Here is a 20,484-nt window from a genome sequence, read left to right as displayed (position 1 = left end):
ATATTTCAAATTCTCTGATAAGAAAGGTGAGAGAAAAGGGAAAATGAATATTTATTTTTTAAAAGAAGAAACTCAAAGATACATAAACAATTTGCATAACTTGGCAACCCATGAATCTGACAAAATCATACGCAAAGAGTCAATGAGCCTGGTTGGCTCCATTGGTAACCACATTGCATACTTGGAGACGGTGGCAGGAATTTAGAACTCAAATGATTGCCTGTCAAGGCTGGCAGGGGCAAAGAAGACAGACTGGCAGGAAATGGGGGTGGTGGTGTTATTTTTCTACTCATTGGCCAAATAGAATTAAGTGCTATTGTTTTTAACCAGTGCTAGGTGCTTTTCAAAAACTTATCTCACTTGGGGCCGGTGTTGTGGCATAGGAGGGTAAAGCTGCTGTCTGTATGGGCGCTGGATCAAGTCCCAGCTGCTTCACTTCTGACCCGGCTCCCTGCCAGTGGCCTGGGAAATGCAGCAGAAGATGGTCCAAGTGTTTGGGCCCTTACCACCCACATGGGAGACCCAGATGAAGGCCCTGGCTCCAGTCTGGCCTAGTCCTGGCTGGTATAGTCAACTGGGAAGTGAAGCAGCTGGTGGAAGATCTCTCTCTGTCTCTCTTTCTCTCCCCATCCCCGTTCTCCTTTTCTCTCTGTAACTCTGTCAAATACAAATAAATAAATATTTTTAAAAATTATCTCACTTAATCCTGTCACTAACCTTTACAAATGAAGAAATCAGAGAGGGTGGGGAGAGATGGGGTGATGAAGAGGAGGGAGAAAGAAAAAGAAGAGACTCGATCAGATTGGCTTAGCTCTGGCCCTTGCAGCTATTTGGGGAGTGAACCAGTAGATGGAAGACCTCGCTCTCCCTCTCTCTAATTCTGGCTCTCAAATAAATAAATAAATAAATAAATCTTAAAAAAAAAAATAAAAAGAGGAGATGTGACTAAAGTAACACAGCAAGTAAGTGGGAGAGTTTCAAACACAGGGCCATCTGACTTCAAAACCTACATTCTCTACCACCCTGCACGTGGACTGTTGCCTACAACTGTAATGGCTTGTTTTTTTCCCTTGCTAAAGGGCAAGATCCTCGAGGACAGAGGCCGTGTCCTTTTTTAAAAAAATTTTTTTACTTATTTATTTATTTGAGAAGCAGAGGAAGAGAGAGACCTCTCATCCAGCAGTTCACTCCCCGAATGCTTGCGAATGTGGAACTCAGTCCAGGCTTCCACATGGGCGGCAGGGACCCAGACACTTGAGTCGTCCATCATCTGCTGCCTCCCAGGGTCTGTATTAGCAGGAAGCTGGAATTGGAAGCAGAGCCAGGACTCAAATCCAGACCCTATGATATGAGATGCAGGCGTCCCGAGTGGCGTCATAACCGCTGTGTCTGTCTTGTTGACCAGTCTCCCTCATGGCACTCGACAGACTCTTGTCAGTGGTGTCTGTTGGGAACAGGGCACTTCCTGTGACATTTTGCATTTGGGGCAGTGTGCTAAGGATTTATTCATTTCACTTCAGCCAGGCCTCTGCCAGCCTCACATACATCATTGCCTGGTATCCTGCTTTCCCTCGTTTGCTGCAAACCATTCTGGGTACATCAGCCAGTGAGCTTTTAAAAATGTAAATCAGGGGCTGGAGTTTGGCGTAGAGGTTGTGGGGCTGGAGTATGGCATGGAATTTGGGATGCTGCTGTCTGTCTCTGTCTCTGCCTTTCAAATAAAAATTAATTAATTAAAAATGAATTAGATCACCTTGATTTTGGAATAAAACCTCACAATCAGACCATGACCTCCAGTTACTACCCCGGCCCACATCTGCCCTGAGGTCTCAGGCCACCCCTCTATTGCTCCTTGGTTCCAACCATGTGAGCTCCCTCCTGGTTTCTGTTCACTCTGAACTCTGTCTTACATTGGAGCCCTGCACATGCTGTCTCCTTTGCTCTGCCCCTCTTAATTACCACAGAGAAATACATGCACCCGGAAGCACATATAGTAGTATCCTTTGCAAAACAACAATCCAAAACAACAATCCAAAACAGCCTTGCATCCTACTTCAGTAATAGGGGCCTATACACTATGGCAATGTAGCCTCTGAACTTCAGAATGTTATGGAGCAGTTAAAATGACTAAGACGGGGTCAGTGCTGTGGCACAGTGGTTTAAAGCCCCAGCCTGCAGTGCCAACATCCCATATGGGTGCCGGTTTGATGCCTGGTTGCTCCACTTCCTATCCATCTCCCTGCTAATGCACCTGAGAAATGAATGGCCCAAGTCCTTGGGCCCCTGCACCCATGTGGGAGATCTGGAAGAAGCTTCTGGCTCCTGGCTTCAGATTGGCTTAGCTCCAGCCCTTGTGGCCATTTGGGGAATGAACTAGCAGATGGAAGACCTCTCTCTGTCTCTACCTCTCTCTCTGTAACTCTTTAAAATAAATAAAATAAACCTTAAAAAAAAAAAAAAACCTACCGAGACGTACCTTGATGGAATATAAATTGGTGAGAGGCAATTTGGCAATAACTATCAAAACTGGCTTTTTAAATACCCTTTGTGCAGTTTCCCTTTGGAGAATTTGTCCTACTCCTTACAGGCATGGAAAGTGCCAGAGATCCAAAGTTCTTTATTACAGCACTGATTATAGTAATAAACGCTGAAGACACTCTGTCAACAGGGGTCTGGTTAAATTATGACACAGCCTAAATGAATGATCTCTGTGAGTGAGATCCCAGTGGAAAGAACGGGGCCATCAAAGAAGGAGGTACCTTTCTCCGAAGGGAGGAGAGAACTTCCACTTTGACTATGACCCTATCGGAATAAGATCAAAGGCAGCGAACTCTAAAGGCTTCCATAGCCATGGCAACTCATGACTAGAGCCTAGGGAGATTACTGACGCCATGAACAGGAGTGTCAAATTGTTAAGTCAGCAACAGGAGTCACTGTGTACTTACACCCCATGTGGGATCTGTCCTTAACGTGTTGTCTAATGTGAAGTGATGCTATAACTAGTACTGAAACAGTATTTTTTATACTTTGTGTTTCTGTGTGGGTACAAACTGATGAGGTCTTCACTAATTATATACTGAATCGATCTACTATATATAAAGAGAATTGGAAATGAAAAAAAAAAAACAACCTGGTGTTAAATTGGAAATGGCATAGAAAATTAATTAATTTTTTTTAAAAAACTATTATGTAGGATCTCTGTCTTTAATGTGCTGTACATTGTTATTTAATGCTATAATTAGTACTCCAATGGTAGTTTTTTCACTTTATGTTGCTATATGGGCAAACTGTTGAAATCTTTACCTAATATGTACTAAACTGATCTTCTGTATATAAAGAGAATTGAAAATGAATCTTTATGTGAATGGAAGGGGAAAGGGAGCGGGAAAGGGAAGGGTTGCAGGTGGGAGGGAAGTTGTGGGAGGGGGGAAGCCATTGTAACCCATAAGCTGTACTTTGGAAATTTATATTCATTAAATAAAAGTTAAAAAAAAATAAATTATGACACAGCCACACAGGGAACATGCGGCCTCAGTAAAAGAGCAAAACTGCTCTGATAGATGTCTGATAGCTGTGCAAGGCATGTCCAGGGGCAGAACAGTGCACACCACGCATAAAGTAAGAATCCACATCAAGTTCACTTGAAATACATGACTGACGAATTATCATAAGAAACAAACAGTGGTTACCTATGAAACTGGCATGGGAACTGTGTAGAAGAAAGACAGGAATGGCAAGAGAAACTCTCATTGTCCATCTTTTTATACTTTTCAAGTTTTAGCCATGTGAATATATTATCTGCTCCACTATATACACGTAACAAGGAAGAAGTGAGTCTACATATATTTACTTGAAAAGGTCCTCAAGACGGTTTTTATTTATTTAATCATTTATTTAGTTAGTTAGTTGAGAAGCAGAGTTACAGACAGTGAGAGGGAGAGACACAGAGAAAGGTCTTCCATTTGCTGGTTCACTACCCAAATGGCTGCAATGGCTGGAGCTGGGCCCATCTGAAGCGAGGGGCCGAGAGCTTCTTCCGAGTTTCCTAGGTGGGTGCAGGGACCCAAGGACTTGGGCCATCTTCTACCGCTTTCCCAGGCCTTAGCAGAGAGCTGGATAGGAAGAGGAGCAGCCGGGACTAGAACCCTTGTCCATATGGGTTGCTGGCACTGCAGGTGGAGGATTAACCTATTGTGACACAGCACCAGTCCCCTAAAGACTTTTTTTTTTTTTTTTTGACAGGCAGAGTGGATAGTGAGAGAGAGAGAGAGAGAAAGGTCTTCCTTTGCCACTGGTTCACCCTCCAATGGCCGCTGCGGCCGGCACATCGTGCTGATCCGAAGCCAGGAGCCAGGTGCTTCTCCTGGTCTCCCATGCGGGTGCAGGGCCCAAGGACTTGGGCCATCCTCCACTGCACTCCCGGGCCACCGCAGAGAGCTGGCCTGGAAGAGGAGCAACCGGGACAGAATCCGGCGCCCCAACCAGGACTAGAACCTGGTGTGCAGGCGCCGCAAGGCAGAGGATTAGCCTGTGAAGCCACGGCGGCGCTGGCCCTAAAGACATTTTAATAAGAAAAACAAACAAGTTGCAAAACAATATGCACACACATATCCATGTTTAGAAATACAAGGGAGGGTGTCAGGAGGAGGGCTTCAAAGGGGCCTGAGTTTGGAGAGTGGGGTAGCCAAAAGAGACTTCCCCTTTAGCTGTAGAGTTTTTTTTTTTTTTTTTTTTTTTTTAGAATAATGTAGCTTGTATTGTTTGTTAATGAATTATAAGTAAGAAATAAAGAAGATAGTTTTGGGGTGGACCAGATCAAGGGTTGGGTTCTGGGAGTAAGTGACTGGTGTGGAATAAAAGTGAGGCTGGGTGGCAGGCAATGGAGGGGATGGGATGGAGAAGGGGACGGGATGGAAGCACTGTGGCTCACCTGGTTAAACTACCTGCAACGCCGGCATCCCCTAATGGCCTCTGGTTCAAGTCCCAGATGCTCTACTTCTGATCCAGCTTCCTGCTAACATGCCTGAGAAAGCAGCAGAGCATGACCCAAGTGCTTGGGTCCCTGCGCCCACGTAAGAGATCCGGATGAAGCTCCTGGTTCTTGGCCCTGGCTGTTGTGGTATTTTGAGGGGTGGAAGACCTCTCTCTCTCTTTCTCTCTCTCTCTCTCTGGCCCTGGCTGTTGTGGTATTTTGAGGGGTGGAAGACCTCTCTCTCTCTCTCTCCCTTTCAAATAAATCTTAAAAAGAAGGAGGAGGAGGAGGAGGAGGAAAAAGGAAAAAGGAGTGAGGTTGGGGTTAAGGAGGTACCACAAATGCCCAGCCAAGCTGTTACAAAGTTGTATAGGGATGTTGAAAAATCTCAGGAAGCTGGCGTGAGACACCGTGGGGGCAGCTCTGAGTGCTACAGGAATGAAGAGGGCACTCTGGCTGTCTCTGTCAGGAGAGACAGCTCCCTGCCTTCAGGAGGGCACGGCTGGGGGTTCTACAGCAGCATAGCAGGGGTCTCCAAGGAACGAGCACTTTATCTGATGGTGGAAGGGAAAGAGTCCGGGCTGGCACTGTCCAGTATGGCCACTGAGCACTTGAAATGTGACCAGTGCAATGAGGAGCTGAATTTTTTTTAATTTTGAAATTTTTATTTGAGAGGCAGACTGACAGGCAGGCAGGCAGAGATCTCCCATCCTCTGGTTCACTTCCCAAATGCTCGCTACAATTGGGGCTAGGCCAGGTGGAAGCTAGAAGCCAAGAATTCAACCTGAGTCTCTCACATGGGGGCCAAGGACCCAACTACCTGAGCCATCACTTGCTGCCTCCCAGTGTGCGCATTGGCAGGAAGCTGGACTCAGACGTGGGGCTAGAACGTGAACCCAGGCAATCCGATAGGCAATGTGGGCATCCCAAGTGGCATCTTAACTGCTAGGCCAAATGCCTGTCCTTGAACTTTTGGTTTAACTTAATTGACTTACATTTAAATAACCACATGTTGAGTCATATTTCTCATTTTGGATAGCATAGGTCTAGACTGAAGCTGCATGAGGAACTTCTGGTGGTGTGAAATAGGGGAGAATAATTAACTTCCACTGGAAATGCCCAAGGGTGGTGCCTTGGGAGAGGGCCTGGATCTCATTAATGTAAGAAGTGGAAACGTGTTTTAGGGAAAGACAATATAGGAGAGTGTATGTGCATGGCAACAAGGACCAAACATATCTATCATTGCAAAAAGTTCTGTTGGGCAGTGCTGGTGTAGCCAGCCATGTGCTACTACCAAGCCCCTGAAATATGTTTAGTCTGAATTAAGATGAACTATGAATGTAAATAAATGTATACTGCATAAACAAAGACTTGGTACAAAAAGAATAGATATCTTGTTATAACTTCTAATAATGATTACACATTTTGAAATGATATTAGTTTAGATTTTAAATATATTATTAAAAGTAACTCCAACTGCATCTACTCTTTTTTTAATATAGCAACTAGAAAATTTTAAATTATATCTGTAGCTTACATTGTGCTTCTCTGGAACATATTTGATCTACAAGGTGGAAGGAAAGGGCTGAGAGGAGGCTCAGATCAGAGCTCAGCTGAGCATCAGGAGTACAGTAGTCAGCTTTTTGTCATTGCTATCGAACACCTGAGACAAGATACTTATGCAAGGAAGAGAAGAGTATGTAGCTCACAGTTTTGGAGGCTCACAGCCCAAGCCTGGGAAGGCCCCACTGGCTTGGTCTCTAGTGATGGTGTTCTTGATGGACAAGTCCTGAGGTGACCCAAGGCATCACCTAGCAAGTGAGAAGGGGGCTGTCATCTCCATCAGCACAGGGGGAGCATGGGTCTGTCTGGATTTCTCCTCTAAAGCCACCAGGATTCCATCCTGGGGACTCTAGCCTAACAATCCAATCTCACCACTTTCCAAAGGTCTCACCTATAAATGCCACAACCAGTTTAATGTGTCCACCCTCTTTGTCCCATTGACATTAGATTTGGGGACTAAACTCCTGAGCTGGTCGAGGGGCAAATATTCACATGACAGCAGTGGGGATGAAAGGCACTTTGGGAATGATTGCCTTACCTTGGTAAATGTTGGTATCAGGTGATACTTGGTTTTGTTTCAGCCTAATAGGTACAGCTGCTCTGAGATCTGCTAAAGGCTGGCATCCCAGAATTCAGAGCAGGAGTGCAGGCCTGGATAGCAGGAATTGGGGGGTGATGGCAAGGGCCTTGTAGAGCTAATTCAAAACTTGCTCGAAGTTTCCTTTTTCTAATAAAAATGTGCTCATCCCACTGGTTTTAACTTGGCTGATAATACCTTAAGATTCTACCCTTAATATAGTAGAGCTTGCCCTGATTAAGACCAGTCCTTCTCTTAAACACACGAAAAGACGCCCAACTCACAATAAAAGAAACGGAGACAAATAAAAGGAAACACAATTTTTCATCTAGCAGATTGGCCAAGATGTAAAAATTAGGTACAGATTGTATGGGCAAGGTACAGGAACACAGAGTGGTAGGAACTTGATTGCCACAACCTTTATGAAAATCCCATTGATGTTGGCTCTCAGAACTTTAGTTGTGCCTATCCTTTGACTCAATCCCAGTGTCTCAGATATGCACATTGCAAAATTACATATGTAAAAGGAATCCACTGCACTGGAATTGATGAAAATAAAAGGCTGGGCCCACAATAAATATCCATTAACAGAGACCGATTAAATAAATAATGGGAATAGTTTCAATAGAATTATGAAGTCATGTAACTTCATTGATGATAATATAACCTCAACAGATGGAAGCTAGCTACTCACAACAAGAAGACAGATCTTTTTTTTTTTTTTTAATTCATTCATTTATTTGAAAGTCAGAGTTACACAGAGAGAGGAGAGGCAGAGAGAGAGAGAGGTCTTCCATCCACTGGTTCACTCCCCAGTTGGCTGCAACTGTGCCGATTCAAAGCCAGGAGCCAGGAGCTTCTTCCAGGTCTCCCATGTGGGCACAGGGGCCCAAGAACTTGGGCCAATTTTTACTGCTTTCCCAGGCCATAGCAGAGAGCTGGATGGGAAGTGGAGCAGCCGGGACTCTAGCCAGCGCCCATATGGATGCTGGTTCTGCAGGCGGCAGCTTTACCCGCTATGCCACAGCGCCAGCCTCCAAGAAGGCAGATCTTTTTGTACAGATACAGAGGCATCTGTGAGATCTGTTGTCAACTCAGAAAAACAAAGAAGGTAAGAACAATGTATTATCACTCTGTCATTTCCTGTGTGCCTGGTGAGGGTGAGGGAGACTGGTTGTATTTGCTGAGTTAAATGTTTACAACTATAGAGATTTTTCAACAACAGAAGTCATTCCCTGTGTAGGATCTCTGTCCTTAATGTGTTGTACTATGCAAATTAACGGTAAAACTAGTATTCAAACTGTACTTTATACTTTGTGTATCTGTGTGGGTGCAAACTGTTGAAATCTTTACTTAGTATATACTAAGTTGATCTTCTGTATATGAAGATAATTAAAAATGAATCTTAATGAAGAATGGGATGGGAGAGGGAGTAGGAGATGGGATTGTTGCAAGTGGGAGGGAGGTTATAGGGGGAAAAACTGCCATAATCCAAAAGTTGTACTTTCGAAATTTATATTTATTAAATAAAAGTTTTTTTAAAAAATAACTATAGAGTTTTTTTTTTCAAAGATTATTTATTTGAAAGACAGAGTTACAGAAAGAAAGGGACAGAGAGGTCTTCCATTCACTTGTTCACTCCCCAAATGACCACAACTGCTGGGGTGGGGCCAAGCTGAAGCCAGGAGCCAGGAAACCCATCCTGGTCTCCCATGTAGGTGGCAGGGGTCCAAACACTTGGGCCATACTTCACTGCTGTCCTAGGTGCATTAGTAGGGAGTTGGATTGGAAGTGGAGCAGCCACTGGGGCCAGCACTGTGGCACAGCAGATTAACGCCCTGGCCTAAAGTGCTGGCATCCCATATGGGCGCCGGTTCTAGTCCCAACTGCTCCTCTTCTGATCCAGCTCTCTGCTCTGGCCTGGGAAAGCAGTAGAAGATGGCCCAAGTCCTGGCTGGGCCCCTACATCCGCGTGGGAGACCTGGATGAAGCTCCTGGCTCCTGGCTTTGGATTGGCACAGCTCCGGCCATTGCAGCCATCTGGGGAGTGAACCGGTGGATGGAAGACCTCTTTCTCTCTCTGTCTCTGCCTCTCTGTAACTCTGCCTTTCAAATAAATAAATAAATCTTAAAAAAAAAAAAAAAAAAAAAAAGAAGAGCAGTAGCAATATCTACTTCTGACAGTGGCATTAAAGAAAAACAGCTCCAGGGGCCAGCACTGTGGCGCAGTGGATTAACACCCTGGCCTGAAGCACTGGCATCCCATATAGGCAGGCACCAGTTCTAGTCCTGGCTGCTCCTCTTCTGATCCAGCTCTCTGCTCTGGCTTGGGAAAGCAGTAGAAGATGGCCCAAGTCCTGGCTGGGCCCCTGCACCATGTGGGAGACCTGGATGAAGCTCCTGGCTCCTGGCTTCGGATCGGCACAGCTCCGGCCATTGCGGCCAATTGGGGAGTGAACCAGCGGATGGAAGATTCTCTCTCTCTGCCTCTCTCTCTGTGTAATGCTGACTTTCAAATAAATAAATAAATATTAAAAAAAAAAAAAAAAAGAAGTGGAGCAGCCAGAACTAGAACCTGGGCTTCCATATGGGATACCCATGTTGCAGGTGGCAGCTTAATCCACATTACCAGAACACTGGCCCTAGCTTTTTTTGTTGGTTTGTTTGTTTAAGGCTATGTAAGAAGTGAGTACCCAGGTGGCTTTCAAAGACTCTGTGATGGAGAGAGAAAGCTTTATTTTTCATTGTATCCTATTTCTCACTTTTTAAATCTTTGCAATGTGCATATATAGCCGGTCAAAAAAGTCAATGAATAATTCAAAAATTTCTCAGTAGGGAGTTTCTTTTTATCATCACTCCATGGAGGTTCTTTTGCCTGCACTTCAGTAGAGCTCTTCTCTATTTATTTTATTCTTTTATTCAACTGCCAAGTACAGTATCTGCATTTAACAGCTTTCAGGTTTCAAGAATTTTTTTAAAAAATATTTATTTTTTTATTTGAAAGGCAGAGCCAGAAAGAGGGAGAGAGTGAGTGAGCACTTGATCTTCCAACTACTGTTTCACTTTCCAAATGGCTTCAACAGGCTGAAGCCAGGAGCTGAGAATTCTATTCAGGTCAGGTCTCCCATGTGGGTGCGGGGTTCCAAATACCCGGGCCATCTTCCTCTGCTTTCCCAGGCACCTTCGCAGGGAGCTGGATCAGAAGCAGAGGAGCTGGGATTCAAACTGGCATTCTGATATGGAATGCCGGCAAGTCAGGCAGAGGCTTAACCCACTGGGCCACAATGCCTGCTCCCTGGTTTCAAGATTTGTATTCCCCTCCTCCTGTTTCATCCCTTCCTTCATGTTTAAATATTTATCATTAAACTAATGCAGCTTTTGTCTAAAATATTTGCAATAAAATATTTATCTTGTTTTTTCCCTCTTATTTGATATTCTCTTATATACACATTTACCTAGATGAGTACAGAACTGAAAAAAAAAAAAAATCCAATGCAATATGCCCTCTAGTGGTTAAAGAAAACATTTTAAAACTATTCTTAAAACAATATTTAAAAAAAATATTTGAGAGGCAGAGTGAAAGCAACAGCGAGAGCTAGAGAAGGAAGAGATGCCAGCTCATTCCCCAGATACCTGCAAGTGGCCAGGGCTGGTCTACATTAGCAAGAAGGTGGAGTCAAGAGCCAGAGACAGACATTGAACCCAGGTACCCTAATATGGATGTGGGTGTCTTACCCAGCATATTAACTGCCTCTATTATCTTTTACTTGAGAAAGAGACAGAGAGAGGAAAGAGGAGAGAGAACAGAGTGGGGAAAGAGAGACAGAGACAGAGAGACAGAGAGAGTGCTCCCTGCTGATTCATTCCCCAGATGCCTGTAATGATTCTGGCTGGACTGGGGCCCACACTGGGAGCTGGGAACTCAATCCAGGTCTCCCATGTAGATGGGAAACGGATGTCTTAATTGCTAGGGTAAATGCCCACTTGCCTACTCCTCAAACTATCATTTTTTCAAAAGATTTACTTATTTACTTCATTTATTTGAGAAGGAGAGTTATATCCCCTGTCTGCTGGTTTACTTCCTAAAGGCCCAAAACATCCAGGCTGAAACTAGGATCAGATTTTTTGACCAAGAACAAGTGGGTGCCAGCACTATGGTGCAGTAGGCAAAACCTCTGCCTGTGGTGCTGGCATCCCATATTGGCGCTGGTTTGTGTCCTGGCTGCTCCACACCTGATCCATCTCCCTGCCAATGGCCTGGGAAAGCAGTGGAAGATGATCCAAGTACCTGGGTCCCTAAAGCCAAACTGGAGACCCCGAAGAATCTCCTGGCTCCTGGGTTCAGACAGGCCCAGCTCTGGCCTTTGTGGCCATTTGGGGACTGAACCAGTGGATGGAAGACCTTTCTTTCTCTCCCTCTCTCTGTAACTCTACCTTGCAACTAAATAAATAAAATATATTAAAAAAAAAAAAAAAGAACAAGTGGCTAACAGGGGTCTGCATTGTGTACAATGGATTGGGTCACTGATTGGGTACCACAATCCCAAATCAGAGTGTCAGGATCGAGTCCAATCTCCACTTCTAGTCCAGCTTCCTGCTGATTTGCACCATAGGAGGCAACAAATAATGGCTTCAATACTTAGTCCCTACCACCCATGTGGGTGACGTGGATTGAGTTCTGGCTCCTAGCTTTGGCCCGGCCTGGCCCTGGCTGTTGCAAGCATTTGGATAGGGATGAAAGATCTCTCTGTCTCTTGTTGCTCTGCTTTCCAAACAAACAAACAAGTAGCTAACTCAAGCTGTATTATTCACAGCTTCAGTCCTAAAATTCGATTTCAGGAACTCTTTGTTGGTTTCTGTATAGGGATAAAAAAGAAGTAACACCTGGTTGGAAGCTATATGGTAGTCATCTTCTTCCATGTTAATTTATTTATTATTTATTCACCAGTTTGTCATGTGCCCTCTTTGTTCCAGGCACCATGTCCCTGCCCTCCTGAAGCAGCAGAGAAAGTCCATCTGTTGCAAGGTGACTGCGAGTGCTGCCTCTCATGCTTCTGTTATCTCTAATATTGTGCATACTGTTCCCTCCTAAATGACCACCAGAATAGATCACGTTTTTATCACGTCACTTCTCCTCTGAATTATTTTTCAGCTCTAGAGCCAGCACCATTGCTCAATGGAAGTTTGGTTGACAATGACAGGATATTGGAAGTTTTCAGTTGTAACAACCCCTGTGACAAGAGCACCGCAGGAGTTCCTGTGTGTTCACAGAGAACCCACAGAGGAGTGTGGGGGGGGGTGTGTGGGGGGTGTGTGTGGGGGGTGTGTGTTTGTTTTCCAGCTGCAACAGCGCCGCCATGTGGCACGATAGTAAATGACGATTGTTCACTGAGCCTGCCTGCATAGAAATTACATAATTGTTGGAAAAAAAGTCTTAAACCTGGTGATGAAAAGAGATTTGTATTATCTGCATATAGAGATTTTAAAACTATATTATTTATATTAGATTATTTATTTGAAAAAGGCATGGTGACAGAAAGAAGAAAAGAGATCTTCTACCATTGGTTTATTCCCCAAATGCCAGCAAAGGCCAGGGCTCAGCCAGGCCAAACCTAGGAGCTCAGAACACAATCCAGGTCTCCCATGTGAGTGGCAGGCACCAAAGTACTTGAGTGAGCATCTGCAGTCTCCGAGAATGCATATTAGCTGGGAGCTGCATCAGACATAGAGTTGGGATTTGCACGAAGGCACTCCGAAATGGAATTCAGACATCCTGAGAGGTGTCTTAACCACTGTGCCAAATACCAAGTTGCAAAGGGAGACGTTTAAGTCTGTCTCACATTAGTATAATTTTGATTTTATTAACATGAGATGATATTGCGGCAAGACCTCCACCCTGCTCTCCGAGAGGCCTGAAGCATCTCTTGGGAGTTAGCTGCAGGTGTAGAATCTTGAGAGCTGGACAGACTCCCAGAGGCTCTGCAGCATCCTTCACGGCACCTCTCCTGGCTCCTCTCAAGCACAGCCAACCTCCCCTGGTGCTCCCATAACCCACCTCTGCTGCTGATCTCATTCATTCACAAATGTTCACGGGGCGGCTGCTTGGCTCGCACTCTGTTTCAGGCACTGCAGATGCAGTGGTGAACAAATCAGACTCAAAGTTCAGCCTTCATTTATGAGGGGACTTCAAAAAGTTCATAGAAATTGGAATGAAAAGAGAAATTTGAGGCCTGATCTCTGGTGCTTCCCAGCCAAGCCCACCTTTGGATTGCCAGGCTGTGGTCAGAGAGGGCCCAAGATATTGTCATCTGCTAGTTTTGATGACCTGCCATGGACTTGAGTCCTCCTTCATCACATACCACACACAGACACACAGGAGCATCTATTTGCACAGCAGTCCACCTGACAATCCTAGGTGTTACTCATTTGTTAATATAGCAACTGCTAACAGGGGTCGGGAACTTCTGGCCTGGACTTTTTTTTTTTTTTTAAACATTTATTTATTTATTTGAAAGGGTTACAGACAGAGATGGAGAGACAGAGAGTGAGACTGGGGGGGGGGGAGGGAGGAGGTGTATGGAGAGAGAGACAGAGACAGAGAGATCTTCCATCCACTGGTTCTTTCCAAATGGCCTCAATGGCCAGAGCTGGGCCAGGCTGAAGCCAGGAGCCAGGAGTTTCTTCTGGGTCCCCCATGTGAGTGCAGGGGCCCAAGGACTTGGGCTGTCCTCCATTGCTTTCTCAGGAGCATTAGCAGGGAGCTGGCTGGGAAATAGAACAGCCAGGTCTCAAAAAGGCACCCATATGGGATGCTGTCAACACAGGCTGTGGCTTTACCTGCTAAGCCACAGAGCGGGCCCTGCCTCTGGGTGTTATAAACCTGTGAAATCATTTGGTCTGGGCCCACCAAGGCAAACACAGGTGGAACTCAAAATTCAATAAATCTGCAGCAGGCTAATATTTTTAAAAAAGATTTATTTGAAAGACAGGGTTACAGAAAGACAAGGAGAGCCAGAGAGGGATCTTCCATCTGCTGGTTCACTCCCCAAATGGTCCCAACAGCTGGAATCAGGCCAGGCCGAAACCTCAAGCCTGGAATTCCATCTCAGCCTCCGTTGTGGGTGGCAGGGACCTAAGTAATTGAGCTGTCTTCCCAGGTCATTAGCAGGGGGCTGCATCAGAAGTAGAGCAGTCAGCACTTGAGAGTTGAACCAGATCTCATATGGGATGCCAGTGTTGCTTAACCCATTGTGCAACAATGCCAGACCCTATAAGCAGGCTAATTTTTCAGTTGATAATTTTGTATGGTCCATGAATGATGCTATCGTCAAATGACCCTTGGCAGAAAAAAAGGTTCCCCACCCCTGTGTAAGGGTATTTTCACCAGGACCCTAGTTAAAATAGCATTTGATATTATCTTCAATATGTCACCAGTCCTTTCTTAGGCTGTATGCTCTTTGACACCATTTTTACCTCTTACCTCCCAGGCATTTCAAAGAAGGACATTACTAATTACTATTGCCGAAGGAATTCTCTCTATAACAGAGCAGTCAGGAAATTTTTTTTTTTTTTTGGTAGGGGCAGGGAGAAGCTGCTGTTGCTACTGAAAGCTTCCTCCTAAGGCTAGCCTTGTGGGGGTGGGTTGGAACAGAAAGGATGGAAATTCCACACAGCCACGCCCTCCTTGAAGGCTGTTCACTGACCCTTCCTAGCTGCTCGATCTCTCCTACAGAGAGTTTGATTTTCAGCAGTCTCTCCATTTACCCTCTCTTATCCCAGGCTGGCACAGGCCAGAAACTCAGTAAGTGCCAAATGAACAAATGGGTGCTGTTGTGCTTTTCACACAAGCCTGGAGCCTTGCGTGCAGGCAGAAGCTGCTTAGAAATTCTCTGGAATCAAAGTGCCAGCCAGCAGGAGCAGTGCAAGGGCACAGTGCAGGTTTCTGCTATGGGTAGCCATTTTTAAGGTCTCTGGCTTTGGGCATGCAAAGACTCCGTGGCCATTCACGTTGTCAAAGGCTCTCTGTACTTTTTTGTTTTCAAATTTAAAATAAAACATTATTAGGAAGCTCCTAGAATACTGTGGGCCCTAGGTACTGAGCCTTCAGCACTCATCAATGCCTGGGGAATGGGTTTGATTTATCACCCCTGGGTAAGACTTACACTGTACACAAGTAGAAAGCAGAATGCTAGAAGCTGGCAAGGTATGGGGAATTCGTGTACTCTGTGTGTGGCAAAGGCCTGGCTAGCTGAGGTGCACAACCCCTTCCTATCACTGCAGTTCTCCTTAGTTGGACTGTTGTCCATATTTTGCTATTTTTCAGGAAAAGCTGGAAGTTCTGACTTTTGTAAAATCTCCTCGTTTTAAAATGCAGGGAACAGGCATTCAGCATGGGGACTAAAGGCAACCACATCTCACATCAGAGTAGCTGGGTTCAATACTTGGGCTCTAGCATCCTGCCAATGCAGACCAGAGGAGGGAGTGACGATAACTAAAGAAATTGGGTTCCAAGCTCCTGGCTTCAGACCTAGCCCACTCCTGGCCATTGTGGGAATTTGGAGAGTGAGTCAGTGAATGTCAGTGAATGAGAGTTCTCTGTATTTTCTCCCTCTGCTTTTCTGTGTCTCAGAAAAAGAAAATAAACATTTAATAAACCGTTAGTTTAAGTTTCCAAGAAAAATGTCTCCCTGATTGACCCAAAATAAACACTTTATGGCTTGTATCTGGCACTATGTAATTTCTGTTGAATGCGGTTGCTGTGGTGAGGCCCCTTTAAAAAAATGGCAGGCGTGGGGACTATTGCATCAACACATCAGGACGAGGAAAACAGCATGGTTCTAGTGTGACTCTAAAAAGGTAATAGTACCTGCAGTACGTTGTGTGATTCTTAAAATGTGTAATCCTTTGGCAATAATAATTGTGAATCTAATTCATCTCTAGATTTTTTTCTTAAATGACTATTTGAAAGGTATAGTTACAGAGAGAGATCTTCTATCTACTCCCAGATGGCCTCAATGACCAGTGCTGGGCCAGGCGGAAGCCAGAAGTTTCATCTGAGTCTCCCACTTGGGTAGTAGGGCTCCAAACACTTAGGCCATCCTCCAGTGCTTTTCCCAGGAACATTAGCAGACAGCCGGATTTGAAGTGGAGCAGGTGGGTCATGAACCAATGTCCATGCTGGTTTGCAGGCAGCGACTTGTACCCTCTGCATCACAGTGCTGAACCTGATTCCCTGATTCTGCAAAATTTCATTTGGATTATTTTCAGGATATCTTACCTTCCTTCATTTGTAGTTTGAATAATAGGCTCACAACTCCATGACTTGAAGGCATTAAGAAGAACTCTGCTTATTGTCATGATTTTGAATTTTTAATTGTACTTAAGGGGGCTGGTGCTGTGGCATAGTGGATAAAGCTGCTGCCTGCAGTGCCAACATCCCATATGGGTACAGGTTCGAGTCCTAGCTGTACCACTTCCAGTCCAGCTCTCTGCTATGGCCTGGGAAAGCAGTAGAAGTTGGCTAAAGTCTTTGGGACCCTGCACTAGCGTGGGAGACCCAGAAGAAGCTCCTGGTTCCTGGTTTCAGATCAGCCCAGCTCCGACCATTGCAGCCATTTGGGGAGTGAACCAGTGGGTAGAAAACTTTCTCTCTCACTCTCTCTGTTCCTGCCTTTCTGTAACTCTGCCTTTCAAATAAATAAATAAATCTTAAAAAAAAAAAAAGTGTACTTAAGTAGCTGGCCTTGCAGCATGGTGAGTTAAACCACTGCCTGTAATGCTGGTATCTCGTGTAAGTGCCAGTTAGAGTCCGGGCAGCACTATTTCCAATACAGCACCATGCTAATAGCCTGGGAAAACAGAACATGGCCCAAGTGCTTAGGCCCCTGCCACCCATGTGGGAGACACAGATGGAGTTCCTGGCTCCTGGCTTCAGCCTGGCCCAGCCTGTTGCAGCCATTTGGGGAGTGAATTAGTAGATGGAAGAGCGATCTCTTTGTCACTTTGCCTTTCAAGTAAATAAAAAAAATTTTTTTTAAACTTTTTTTTTTTTTTTTTTTGACAGGCAGAGTGGATAGTGAGAGAGAGACAGAGAGAAAGGTCTTCCTTTTTGCCGTTGGTTCACCCTCCAATGGCCGCTGCGGCCGGTGCATCGTGCTGATCCGAAGCCAGGAGCCAGGTGCTTCTCCTGGTCTCCCATGTGGGTGCAGGGCCCAAGGACTTGGGCTAAACGTTTAATTATATTGTAGTTAGGTCACATTTGTCATGTTTGCTTTTGGGCTTTTTGTACAAAAAGGAGAAGAAGTCTGTGTTAGTCTCTTTGGAGATAAATATTTAGTAAAAATTATTTTTAAATCAAGTAGAGCTTGGAAGATTTGACTGAGAAGTTGCATATATTGACTTTATATTGCCAGAACACCACAATCCTACTCCTCCCTAGTATCTGCTAATGATCTCACGTTCTTATCATTAGTTGTGAACAAGCAATTAGGACCTGATGTGACAACACCTTGAGTGGGAAAGAAGTTCTACAGAAACAGGAGCCCAATCTCCAACAGTCTTGGTGGAGGAAGAAGGCCTATAAGCCTTCCTGGATGAAATGACATCTTCAGTAAAAGTAGAAAATGGATTAGGTTTCAATTAGAGGTCAGGGCAAGGGTGAGGAAAGAAGTGCAGAACTGAAAAAGTGTGACAGAATCCAAGACTGGAGATAAATGCAGTTGGGCAGACAGAAGCTTTGCATTTCATGTATCACTCTGGCCACTTTCTGATCACTTCTTGTTTGCCTGCTTACTGTCTGTTCTTCTACCCCATCCCCTGCCCCTAACAGAACAGCTTAGTCTGCTGATTGCTCAGTGCTTGATACACAATTGTTAACCTTTCTTGAGGACCTGCCATGTGGCTGATCCTCTTCCAAGTGCTTCCTGAACCCCCAGGCCCCCATCACCCAATGGACCAAATTCTACATCCTCAAGGCTGGCTCAGAGGCTGCTCCTCTGTGAAACCTCTCTCATCTTCACTCCGCTCCTGCTCCCAGGATTAATTACTCCTCCCAGAGTTCTCTCTGCTATCGATCCTTGCAGCATCAGTTTAATTATGCATAGTGTTAGTTCACTGCTTCCTTGTCTCCCCCAGTCCTCATTAAGTTTTAAACCATGCGAACACGGTGTATTTTTCTCTGCCTCTATAAGCCTCACGCAACATTTGGGACATACTTTTGTAGAGACCAGAGGGAATGAGAAAAAAAAATCATAAATACTCATATAGATGGCTTTCTAAATATAGCACACACATAAATGATACGCCATTTAAAAATTACATTTTATGCTTTAGCACTGTTTTCACTTTCAACTACATAAATGGAGGAAGGGCCACAAACTCCCAGAAACACACAAAACAAAGTTCAAAAATATTTTGCACAATTGAATTAGGAAGAGAGGGTCTCCAACCTCTCACCTTCTGCTCTTGGGCAAGGTCAAATAAAATACATTATCAACTTAGGCCAGATACAGAAGGCTCTAGTACAGTATGGCAACAAGGTCCTTCTGGCACCAGACCCTGAGGCTCGTGAGCAGCCTGCCTCCCCAGGGGACTTGGTCTTTTTAAAGACCTGGAAGGAAGGGTCTCCCTCAGACCAGTTACAGCCCCAGTGGAAGGGGCCCTGCCGAGTACTACTGAGCACTCCTACGTCAGTAAAATTACAGGGAGTCCCAAGCTGGGTACATTTGTCAAGGACTAAACCGCTACTTCTTGAGTTTCCACAGGTGGATCCAACAGATACATAGGCTTATTCCTGTGAGCCAATTGAAGATCTAAAATACCTTCAAAAGGCAGAAAAATAAGTAGAACTCTTGTTCTAGCCACAATTCAGTGGCCACCTGATGCACATATCTCTCTTGCTCCTTCTGGGTGCCATTATTGGCAGAAGGACTCTTTGGTGGGTTCCTCAGTGACAAAGAATGACAGCCCAGAAGAGTTTTTCGAAACTGACTTTAAGAACCTGACCTTCGCGAGGGGTATTCTGGCCTACACTTCAGGACGGCTTCTGCAGCAGGCTCTGATTTCAGTAGACTCCCTGTCCAGGGTAGTTATGGACAACAGACAGGCCCTAGAGTTCATGTTAATAGAACAAGGGAGCATGTGTGCAGTGCTCAACAGGATCTGTCACCTTTACTCAAATAATAGTATGTTCTCAGAAAAGGACATCAAAGCCCTCTGTGCGCAAGCTAAATGGTTTTATAGTTTGCATAGGGGAAGTCTCCCACCACCTACTGTCTGGGAGATGGCTAGACATGTTTTTTCTATCTTAAGGGGCACACCAGTAGCGCTTGGGGCTATTCCAATCTTGCTCATGGTGAATGACAAACTTATATGTTTCAGAACCCAACAGCTTCTGAGAATAATGATGGCCATGCAGGGGACATGGAGGATGGCGGTGACTGAAAGAGCCCCAGCTCCTGAAGCAAACTCATTAGATGAGATAGGCAGAGACTTCTGGACCAAGAACAGGCAGGGTCTACGCCCCTAATCAGAAGGAAGTAGCTACAGAAGAAGGTGACTTGACGCCCATCCACATCCCCTTCAGATTAAGGTCTGGAGTCTCTGAGTGGGGAATGAAGCAGGCAGGCATACAGGCTAAAATTGGTTAGATTTGTGAGCTGGAAGACCACGCCTTCGCCACGCCCCTACGTGACTTCACGCCCAACCTGATACCTTCACCATGCCTCTGTGTGACCTTACACTCTACCTGATACCCCCACCACGCCCCCATGTGACATCAGGCTCTACCTGACCATACCTGAGCGCCCACCTGGCCACAAGCCACATCCCTGTGGAAAATATATATAAAGGCAGGGAGTGTCGCAAAAGGCTCTCTGCCTCTGTGGTGCTGCCGGTGATAAGTGTTGGATAGCAGATCAAGGTGCTTGCTGCACGTGGCTTTGGCCTGCTCTCTTGAGTGGTATGGACGCTACCCTAGTTTCCAGACTTTCCCTTCTCTCCTACCTGAACTAAAGTCTTCACTTTCCTAGATGCCTATTGCACTAAATAAAAGCTTAAAACGTACTATGCTGCCTCGTTTATCTGTGCCAGTATTTAGAATTCTTCTCTAAATATTAGGCAAGAACCCTCTTGGGCTTATTAATATTGGGGATTGTTATAAGCCCATGGTGAAATCGTATGGCACCCCAAATTCCATTAGTACATGTGGCACCCCGGATAGCAATTTTATGGAACTTTAAGGGGCCACATTTCAGTGTAAAATTTAGGAGGTCTTGTCCGATTTCACTTCCAACCCCAGGGCAATTTTTTTTTTTTAGATTATTTATTTGAAAGAGCTAGAGAAGTAGAAGGTGGGGGGGGGGGGGAGAGGTCT

Source organism: Lepus europaeus, chromosome 2 (genome assembly GCF_033115175.1).
Source record: "Lepus europaeus isolate LE1 chromosome 2, mLepTim1.pri, whole genome shotgun sequence".
Classification (NCBI taxonomy): domain Eukaryota; kingdom Metazoa; phylum Chordata; class Mammalia; order Lagomorpha; family Leporidae; genus Lepus; species Lepus europaeus.
Note: the sequence above shows the minus strand (reverse complement) of the source record.